Consider the following 10,836-nt stretch of genomic DNA (forward strand, 5'->3'; position numbering starts at 1 on the left):
CACCCGAGCACCACCAGATGGGTGAGGTTCTGAGCAAACCACCCTACAGAACTGGGAGGCTCAAACTCCTTAACCCACACACCACTCACCACCCTTTGACAGGAACAAGACAAACAAACGCGGTCCACATCGGATGGCCTTCACCTCTTCTGTCGTAAACACCCTAGGCGAAATTCAATTCATAGTTGCACATAGTAGATGCACCAATCACCCCAAGGGAAGCGTTACACCAAGAAATTCTAGAGAGAGGCCACTAAGAACCCACTAATTGTCGTCTGAGCACCACACAATGGGCAAAGTTTTGGACTAACCACCATACAGAGAGATGAAGAGGCTCACACTCCTTATCCCACACATAGGCAAGAAGTCCCGGTGAGACAAATTCCTTCTGCTCGAACCAGTGACGACCTAGAGCTTGGTGGTGGCTTAGCTCTGCGCTTGTTCGCGTCCCCAGGTCCCATGGGCAAATTAAGCAATGAACCCCAGACCAAGCCATAAGGCCTTGATCCCCCACAACGCCTCTCAGCCAAGGTTGAAACCCCGAGGAGCCACCATGGATACAAACCCACACTCCCTACTTACCAAAACCCATCTCCCAAGCTTCCACACTAAACTTCATCTGTGACCAACCTACAATTATAAATACCGTAAGAGCCTTCCACATACCTGTGTATTGAATGCACTGAGTTTACATGAGTATAAAGTTATGAAGCCGAAACAAGTCCCAAAAACCGCTCTCATGCCACTTGTACCACCATCCAATCACCCCGAAAAATTAAACCTATATATTACTATTTTAGATTTGTGAAATTTTATTTATAACCAATTTTATTTATGTAAATTTTATATTTTATATTAAATATAATTTTATAATAAACCTATATATTACTATTTTAGATTTTAGATTTGTGAAATTTTATTTATAACCAATTTTATTTATGTAAATTTTATATTTTATATTAAATATAATTTTATAATAAACCTATATTATTTTATAGCGTACTAAAATTATATATATATATATATATATATTTAACATTATAATAATTTTAAGATACAAATTAATTGGTATTTACATTAAAAATTAATAAAAATACATATAATAAAAAATGAATATCAAACTGCATGCCCAGTTATTTTGAATAGGAAACACGTCGGAAATTATTTTGCTAATGGTTATTCAACTTCTTACTAGTGTATTATTATGGTTATTCAACTTCTTTAAAGTGTATTAATATATCGTGTGGTATTTAATGGTTATTCAATTGCTTACTATATTATATTGTGCGGTATTTAATAGAGAGTTTAATAATTTAATAAATTATTATTATGTATTATTATATTGTGTGGCATTTAATGGTTATTCAAATTTTTATTATATTATATTGTGCTGTATTTAATAGAGAGGTTAATAATTTAATAAATTATTATTGTTACTTTGCAGATATAGAATGGAGTTGTTTATAATGCGACTTTTTGGAGATGAATCCGGTGGAAAAATTGAGGTTAAATCTTGATTTGTTGCAGTTAAAATGGTTTTTTAATTGCATATTTGGATTCAGCTCCCTGAAAAACCCCTGGGACACTTTGATTGTGCAAAAACTAGCTATCAAACTTGCGATTCCAATAAATTCGTGCCGGATTTCGACCGAAAAACCCGCCGGAAAGGCTTTCAAAAAGTCACGTTATAGACAACTGCATAATTAGATTTGGAGTATGTTTTAAAACTGTTTTTAATTAAAAATTGGTTTTTTGGAAACAAAAAATCAATTTAACAGCTCAAAACTAAGATGTGTAACAAAAGTGAAAATCTATCACTTACATATCACCAACTAATAATTCATAATTTTCTTTAAATAACATTAATGTGTCAACCGGCATTAATGAATAAAAACCAGTAATAATTGCCATTAATTCTAATTTAACAACTAATTTTCCACGGAGTTGTCTATAATGCGACTTTTTGGAGATTCCGGTGACGGAATCCGGCGGAAGAAATTGAGGTTAAATCTTGATTTGTTGCAGTTAAAATGGTTTTTTAACTGCATATTTGGATTCAGCACCCTCGAAAACCCCTGGGACGCTTTCATTGTGCAGAAACTAGCTATCAAACTTGTGATTCCAATAAATTCTTGCCGGATTTCGACAGGAAAAACCCGCCGGAAAAGCTTTCAAAAAATGACGTTATAGACAACTGCATTTTCCACTGTGAACAAAAATAAGTCATCGGCGAGTGTGGCAGACTGGCTTTGTGCGCAACTCGAGCGCATTCCCCGCTGCTGACGCACTTCTGAGTACCTGGTCCCACCAATTGCGACGCTGCTGACGCACTTCTGAGCACCTGGTCCCACCAATTGCGAGGCTCCACGTGTCGTGTTGCGATCTCTCGGATATGGCTCGGTTTGGGACTCGCTCCGGGAGTTTCATTCGGCGCCGGCAATGTTAAGTGGCCCCGCCGCGTTTTATCCTCACCGGACTGATGGTGCATGTTCACGGTGGCATCGTTCTTCGTGGCACGCAGTGGCGGCGCCTGTGGTGGGGCCGCAAGTCAGTCCGTTCAGTCCACGCTCTCTTCTCACTCCGTAAGTTTCGCTGTCAGTTGTGTCTGTATTTGATTACGTGGCGGTCTCCATGGGAATGATTCCACCTACTTTCAACCAGACGGTCAGTTATTGTCAGTGTCACAGTCCCGACATTGCTCGCCATGTCAAACGTGGGAACAGTGACTTGCTTAGTAACCTGAGAGGTAAGTTTGGGGCGGGGATTTTCACCACAATTTTTTAATTAATGCCCCCTGACATGTGGGGGGCATTAATGTCCCCTGACATGTGGGGGGCGATAGAGAAATATAAGGCTCGCCCCGGTTGGCTAAGCTGTGCTGTTGTGTGCCCTTTTGGGTGTGGCCTGCCAAGCGTGTTATATGAAAAAAAAAACATCAAAAGTGAGAGACTTAAATTTTTAGCATTTTAGTGTTCATTTTTCAATTGAGTAAAATATGAAATGGATTTAATAACATTGTTTATGAGGGTAAGGTTAAGTGAAAATATAAAATATGAAATAGTTTTAATAACATTGTCTTTGAGCGTAGGGTTAAGTGAAAATATATTATAGAGCGATGATGGAGATAAATTTGAAAAAAACATAATATTCTTGATTAGTATTATGTCGTCTTTTTTCTTTTTTCTATTTTTTTTTATAATATTTTTCTCATCTCATTCTATTTTGATATATAATACTATAATATTATGCTTTTTTTTCAATATTTCTTTTTATTTTGGTTTATATTATGTGTTTCTTAATATTTTTATATAGTCTTATATTATGTTTTTTGTGTTTTCTTACATAGTGTTGTTGTTATTTTTATTTTTTATGGATGTTTATGAAATATTTGTACCAGATATATCCACTTGAAGGAATCACTTCGTGCCAACTCAATCACGTACCCTAGGGCCAAGAGTGTCACTTGTAGGAATCACTTCCTGCTAGCTCAATCACTCACTTGAAGAAATCACTTCGTACCCTAGCGCCAAGAGTGTCACTTGTAGGAATCACTTCTTGCCATCTCAATCACCCAGTTGAAGGAATCATTTCCTGCTAGCTCAATCACGTACCCTAGCGCCAAGAGTGTCACTTGAAGGAATCACTTCCTACCAGCGCAATCACTTCGTACCCTAGCTCCAAGAGTGTCACTTGAAGGAATCACTACCTGCCAACTCAATCACCCACTTGAAGGAATCATTTCTTGCCAGCTCAATCACGTACCCTGGCGCCAAGAGTATCACTTGAAGAAACCACTTCCTGCCAGCTCAATCACTTTGTACCCTAGCGCCAAGAGTGTCACTTGAAGGAATCACTTCCTGCCAGCTCAATCACCCACTTGAAGGAATCATTTCTTGCTTGCTCAATCATGTACCCTAGCACCAAGAGTGTCACTTGAAGGAATCACTTCCTACCAGCTCAATCACGTACCCTAGCACCATGAGTGTCGAGAGAATTGAACATGTGACCTCTCCATAGAAAATGTGCTTTTAACGATGGGGACTCAACCAATTGAGATAACCCTGAGGGGACTTCTGTGTCCACAAAAAATTTGTATCAGACAGATCCACTTGAAGGGATCATTTTCTGTCAGCTCAACCACGGAGCCTAACCTTGAGGGTGTCGAGAGAATTTAACCTGTGACCTTTCAATAACAAATATGTTTTAACGAAGGGGACTCAACCAATTGAGTTAATCCTCTTGGTTGATTTACAATACATACATGCGACCTTTCAATAACAAAAGTGTTTTAAGGACTGGGACTCAACCAATAGAACTAACCCTATGGGCTAATTTACAATAAATAATATTATGTTCTCAGCATGTAGGCTTTTGTGATTCATAATTTGTACAAATTATCTTTGGGAGAAATCACAAAATACTTTTCAAGGTCGACGCATTTGGAGCCACTTATTGTGGTTCATCATGAAGACAAAAACGATGATGAACCTTAGTAAGTGGTTTGAAAGACGTCGACCTTGAAAACTGTTTTGTGATTTGTCCGAAATATAATTTGTACATAATATTAGGTTTTTTTCCTAAATTGGGTGATACTTTTGTTTCCTATGTTTACCTTGATATCTCCTTACAATTTGGTTTTAGCATTGTTTTGTTATACCGAAAATAGATCAAATAGATCAAATTAACACTTGTGAATGACAGCAGGGCAAAAACTGATTCAGCTTAAATGTGAGCGATGAAAAAGGCATATAGAAATTGCGAAAGTTCCATGATCCTTTTTGTTAATACACTTCCCCACCCATCAAAAAAAAATCGAAGTGATTGATGAGTAAACATTGATAACCTTTACTTGGCAAAGTTTAATGGCCTGGAATATTAACTTTAATTTGTTCTATAAACTAACGTGTAATATTTAATTATATTTAATGTGTGGTATTTGTTTTAAAATTTTGATTCTAATCTATTGGTTATCTTGTAAGTAGAGATTATGTGAATTATTTATTTTTAAATTTGCAGTTGTCTTCAGATTATTCCGAGCGGAAGGTTGTATTTGCTTGCTTATAAAAAGCATCTTATTTCCATCTGTTATCGATTCCACACTTAAATCCGCCATGAATTTGGATAACTTGGTCTTAAACTAGAGTCTCAAAAATTTGCAGTCCGCTTTTCCATTTGAGGTTCGATTCCACTTAAAGCCGTCATCATTTTGCCTAAGTCGTGTTAAAATTAGGGTATCCGGCAAAATTTTGCGGTCTGGTTTTTAGTGGTGGTCCGATTTCACTTAAATTGGGGAAAAGCTTGGTTATCTAGTGCTAAGATTAAAGTTCCCAGCTAAAATTTAAAGTTTTGTCTTTAAATATTTCCGAGCTGCCGGAAAAACAAAAAAACGATGCCGCAGAACCCTGGCCTCATGAAATCCTCTTCCGTTTCCCCTGCAGCTGCCAGCAACAGCGAGAATTGAACCGTCACTGGCACGCTTTCTTCTTTTTCTTCGAATTCGCATGTCAACACCCCTGCCGGAGACGGAACTGCTGGCCTTTATGGATTTAGTTGGCAATTACAAGAGGCTTTAACAGACCAGGCGCATTGCAGCGTTCCTGCAGAGAAATGCTGCACGGTTTCCGTCCCGGAGCCGTTTACCGGCCTTGTAGCTCTCGACTACGGATCAATAGATACTATGGATCAGCAAATTTATATAAACCCTGAGATTCTCAATTCTGGAGATTTGCTAAACTCCAGTTCATGCTCGTTCAGCGATTTGATCGGCAGTTCGAATCTAGCCGGGGTTACGCTTCCCGATCTGCAGTGGTAGTTGCAGCAACAACAGAAACTGGCTTCTTTGGTCGGGGAAGGGTCATATAGGAATAATTTGGACACTGTAGCGGCACGGAACGGTAACAGTTACAACAGTCATATTCATAGTATCTACAGTAATGCAGTACCATTGCATTGGCAAACAAATAATAATAACATGGTTGCACTGAAGATCTATCTGTGTGCGGCAAAGATATAGAACTTTGCCCCGGACATAGAACTTAATGGGCCGGATCAGGTATTTATTTTACATTCCAGTGAAATGTGTTGAGTTTTGTTTTTGGTAATCTTAACAGGGAATGTAGGTTGATTTATTATTGTTATTGAAGGAAAATTAAGTTACTTGGAATAATTTGTTGGTGGTCGTAAGGAAGCATGTTTTCACTCTTGGTCTTGCCAAATACCTATAAATTTTGGGCAGTTTCCTTACTAGCATACTCAAGCCCTAAAAGTAAATATTTATTTTTCTCATTCTCCCATTAAATATAATTAAATTTCTTGAATTTTTTTGTTTTTGTTTTTTTGTAAGCTGTGGTAGTACCTTTCTTTTCTATTTATAAAACCAAGTTGTTCCATATACAACAGTTTGGTGGCCTCAACTTGCCCATACAGGTAACCAACTCTGTTGGCCACCTGAGTCTATTATACTCCATCCAATAGCAAAATTTTATCAGTCTTTCAATCCAAGCTAAGTAAACTGCACATCTAAAAATACTAATAATGTTCCAGTGTAACATAAAACAACTAAGGAGGAAATGCTATCCGCAAAAAGATCAAACTAAAAACTACAAAGAAACTAATCTTTTCTGTCATCTTTGTCAGAATCCACAGTGGCAGGTGCTGCCGCTGAGTTGCCTGGCGTTGGAGATAGCTTCATCAATCGTTGCTGGATCTCATCCAGCTTGCTGTCTTACATAACCATGATGATTTGCAGGTTTTTCATATCCTTTTTAATGTTTGGCATCCCCTGGGCTATTTCTGCCACTTCACCCACCACCTGCTCCAGAGCCCTGGCTAGTAGGCACTTCAAAACCTAGTACACATGTAGGGCTTGCCTGTAAAGTGTCATCTAGCCTCTGGTGTGCCCTGGGTCGAGGATAATATCCCCCCATTCCTCCATCTTTGGTTCTGAGTCCTCTTCTATGACATTGTCTTCCATCTCCTGAATACGCTGACGAATGTCAGCGTCCGTCCCCTCTCTGTATGCACGCGCGGCTTCTTGAACAGCCATCCGGATGGATTTCCTTCCTCGCCTTTGATTCGCTGGTGCCGAGGTCGTCGGGTCGCTTCTACCTCGCTGGCTCTGACGTCCTCTGCCTCCACGACCCCTGCCTTTGCCTAGGTGAGCCATCTTCTCCTTTACTGCCTCCTGCTTACAATTAGCAACAACAAAAGTGAGCTTTCTAGGAGCTACATTTTTCTCATAAGCCAGCATGTCTCTGTCCCTGTCCTTCCTTCCCCGCTCTAGTCTCCCCACTTACTTTGGGTCATCAAGGGTCTCTCCCCCCTGGACTCAGGTAAATGGTCGAACCCTCTATCATCCTGTCCCCTGCATAGATTGTATTCTGAGAATTCTCAGGCTGACCCTTTGCCCTGCTACTACCGTCCCCCAGCGTGCCCATGTTCTGTTCCTCTCATTTCCTCACCATGCAGACCTCTGCCTCATTCAGACCCAGCCCTCCCTCTGCCATTCCTAACTTTCCCAGCTCCTCCAACTTGCTATGCATAACAGGGTGAGTTGCAAACCCGCTCAGACGCGACCCTTCCCCGACGATTCCCAGCTTCCCCCCTCCTCCCACCTATTATGCATGACAGAATGAGATGGAGGAGGTGAGTCTAAGGAAACATACCCGGATTTACGCTTTACCGTAGAAATTCCCAAGGCCCTCGCTGCTCTGATCTCCTCCTTCCTTCGCTGCATATTGGGCTCTCTGCCCACCCTAGCCACCCTCATGAACCTCCTCCCAGCTGTCTTGTGTCCCATCCCACTACTGCAGCGGTTTCTTACCTCCTTTCCCCCCACTCTCCTGCCACTTCTTTGCCTCGATACTCCCACAGGCAAGCAGGACGCCACCATGTCCGTTTGATCTATGATGAGGGTAGTTGGTCGCCGTCCTGACCATCCTCTCCCCTTCATTGTTCTTCTGTTCGTACGCTCCACGTTCACCACCCCAATCGGGGGCAAATTTCTTGAATTATTTTTATTTTAGAAATGAATTTATAATTATTTGTGTTATTAAAAAGTTTTTTATTTTATTTTATAGCTGATTTTCCATTCTAAAATCTAGTGATCTTGATTTAACTTTTTATATACATAAATGAAATAATTTTAAAATAATTAAATTTAAATTAAATTATATAAATAATTTTAATATTATTATTTTTATGTTAGATAACCCATTAAATATAATATATTTGTTAATTTAAATTCACATAACTAAAATATATTTGAGATTGTATGAACTTAAAAATGGTATATTAAATTATCATACCTGAAATATATTTTGAAATTGTTATATTAAATTAACATACCTGAAATATATTTTGAGATCGTATGAAATTAAAATTAATAATTTTGAAATTGCAAATAATAATTTAAATATTTAACTACCTTCCAAGTGATGGTAATTTTAAAGTTTCTTTTCTCTGCTAAATATATTTAGATTCTATCACAACTCAATTTATAAAGGCTTATGAAATCATCTACTTGAAACTTATCTCCGCAGTCATTAGCGAATGTTTAGGTTTGAACGCAATATAATAATTATGAATGTTTGTTGGTTTAGTATAGTTGTTCATTGCTATAATAATGATAAGGACCTTGCCTTATACGTGTGGAAACTAACTGTTCCCAAGACCTGAGCTCACCACGTGTGTTGTGGAAATAACTCTAAATATAAAAATATTATTAATAAATATATCTGTATGATGTGGTATTAATTGATATTATTAGAATAATAATTTAATTTTAACGTTATAGTTAAGTTAGAAATTGAATTGGTATATGAATTTTTTATTAGTAGGATAAGGAGTTTGTTTATGTGGTGTAAATTTTTGGTATTATAGGAATGTAAGTTTGTGATAAGTGATTGAAGAATTTTGTCGTGATAATTTTGTGTATTTTATGAATTTGGATTATAAATCACAATTGTTATATTTTTGTGTTGATATTTTAAGTCTATAATAAGATTCATCGTTGGAACAAATTTGTTCTATCTTTGCTCTTTTCTGTGGATTTGTCTTGACGACGAGTCTTGTTATAGAATTGAAATGTCAACACGAAAATATGGCTACTATGGTTTATGATCCGAATTCGCAAGATACATAGTTTGTGATAGTTGACTTGGTGAAGGAGTAATGGAATGTGTCGTTTATGTGTTCTTTTAAGGCAAGTTTGTATTGACCCACTAGTTTTGTTGTCAAAGAACACAATAATTTATTATATATGAAAAGTTTATTGTATGGACACGTAAATTTGTTTAAATTATTTATTTATAGCATTTTATTTCTTATTGAAAACATTGGGTTGGAACAAATATGTCACATTCACTAATTTCACCCATTATGATAAATAGTAATGGATACTTTTGGCTAGATTGAATTCTATGGCTTGCATTTATTTTTCAATTGAAATTCTCTTTACATTAGGCTTGAATGTCATTATGTTTAGGAGTATGCTCCCTGATAGGGTGAGTAATTCAATGCTCTCTCAATGGAAAGTCATTATGTAAAGGAATCCATTCTCCATATTGGCGCTGAAGTTCTATATTCTCATGTAACATTTTAGAAGTGAAATTTTGATATCATTAAAAGAAAGTACATATACAAAATTAAGTTGTATTAATGACAATAAATGTAACATGATTGGTGCAAATGACATTTAAGAGTTCAACTAACATTTCTCCTTTTACAAAGTTGTTCAAGATTTGTATACTTGTGTTTCAAGACATATTGAACCCAAAACATTAAAATAAGGGTTTATATATCATCCAACCTAGACAATGATATGATCGAAAACATTGCCTTTGAAAATGAAAAGTTGGATGAAAATTAATATAATTCCACCATGTTTTCATGGCTGACAATGGGCAACAATCTTGTATTGATATCCAACCATTGTGCCTAGTTGGTTTTCTTCTTCTAAATTTCATTGCTCTAATACTTGAAATAGAACATTTCTTTCATGTTTTATTTCTCTTACACTCACTTTTCTCCATTCCTGTAAAATATTTGAATGGTACAACACCATTGACCCCCTTAATCAAAACAACTCCAATTTTATAAATGAAAATATTCATTTCATATTTTAAGGTATTTTTTACATCTGAATAGATTGAAGGAATAACTCTTGTGAATTATAATTAAAATCTAAATTATGTGATGAAAATGTAATGAAGTAGACCAATCATAGAAGTTTATGAAACAACAAGAGATCAGGGGAAATGAGTGATGTTAGGTATGAAGACTGTTGAAGAGAATTTTGGAGATATTGTGAAGGAAATTGTTTAAACTAAAACGTTACTTTTGGCATAGTTGTTATGGTCCTTTGTCATTATATATAGTGACCATTTATACAATAGAAACGCACATAAAATTGTTTTTATAATATATTTCCCCCCTTAGCAAGCTTCTTTCTAAATTCTCTATGTCCTTTGTGTCATTATTGGTTATTATAACCAATAATTAGTATCAAACCTAGGTTGTGTTCGATGAAGAGACCATTCAAAGAGAGGATCAAAGTTTAAATTTTATAGTTTTAAATCAACATGCAATAAAGATAATCAATCTTCAAATTTGTGGTCATAGGTTGGCTTGAAAGTGCTATTGTCACAACCACATAAATACAATCCTACAATAACAATGGGTGTTATATTTCCAAATTTGAAATCAAAGAGTGCGTGAGGCTTACACTATGCGAGAAATCCATTTGTATGGAGGAAAAACAACCTGTTTTCACAAAGCAAAATTATGGTGATGGAATTTGTAGCGATGCAACAACATGCCAAAGAGGATTGAGAGTAT

At 36.8% G+C, this 10,836-nt stretch overlaps 1 pseudogene; it reads left to right on the forward strand.

Moving 5' to 3' along the window:
- Positions 1 to 2,439: 2,439 nt before the first annotated feature.
- LOC149183846 (uncharacterized) lies at positions 2,440 to 6,013 on the forward strand (annotated as a pseudogene).
- Positions 6,014 to 10,836: the final 4,823 nt, after the last annotated feature.

This window comes from Pinus tabuliformis, chromosome 3_2, assembly GCF_031772625.1.
Source record: "Pinus tabuliformis cultivar Carrire ecotype Pingquan chromosome 3_2, CPIR1, whole genome shotgun sequence".
In the NCBI taxonomy this organism is placed as follows: domain Eukaryota; kingdom Viridiplantae; phylum Streptophyta; class Pinopsida; order Pinales; family Pinaceae; genus Pinus; species Pinus tabuliformis.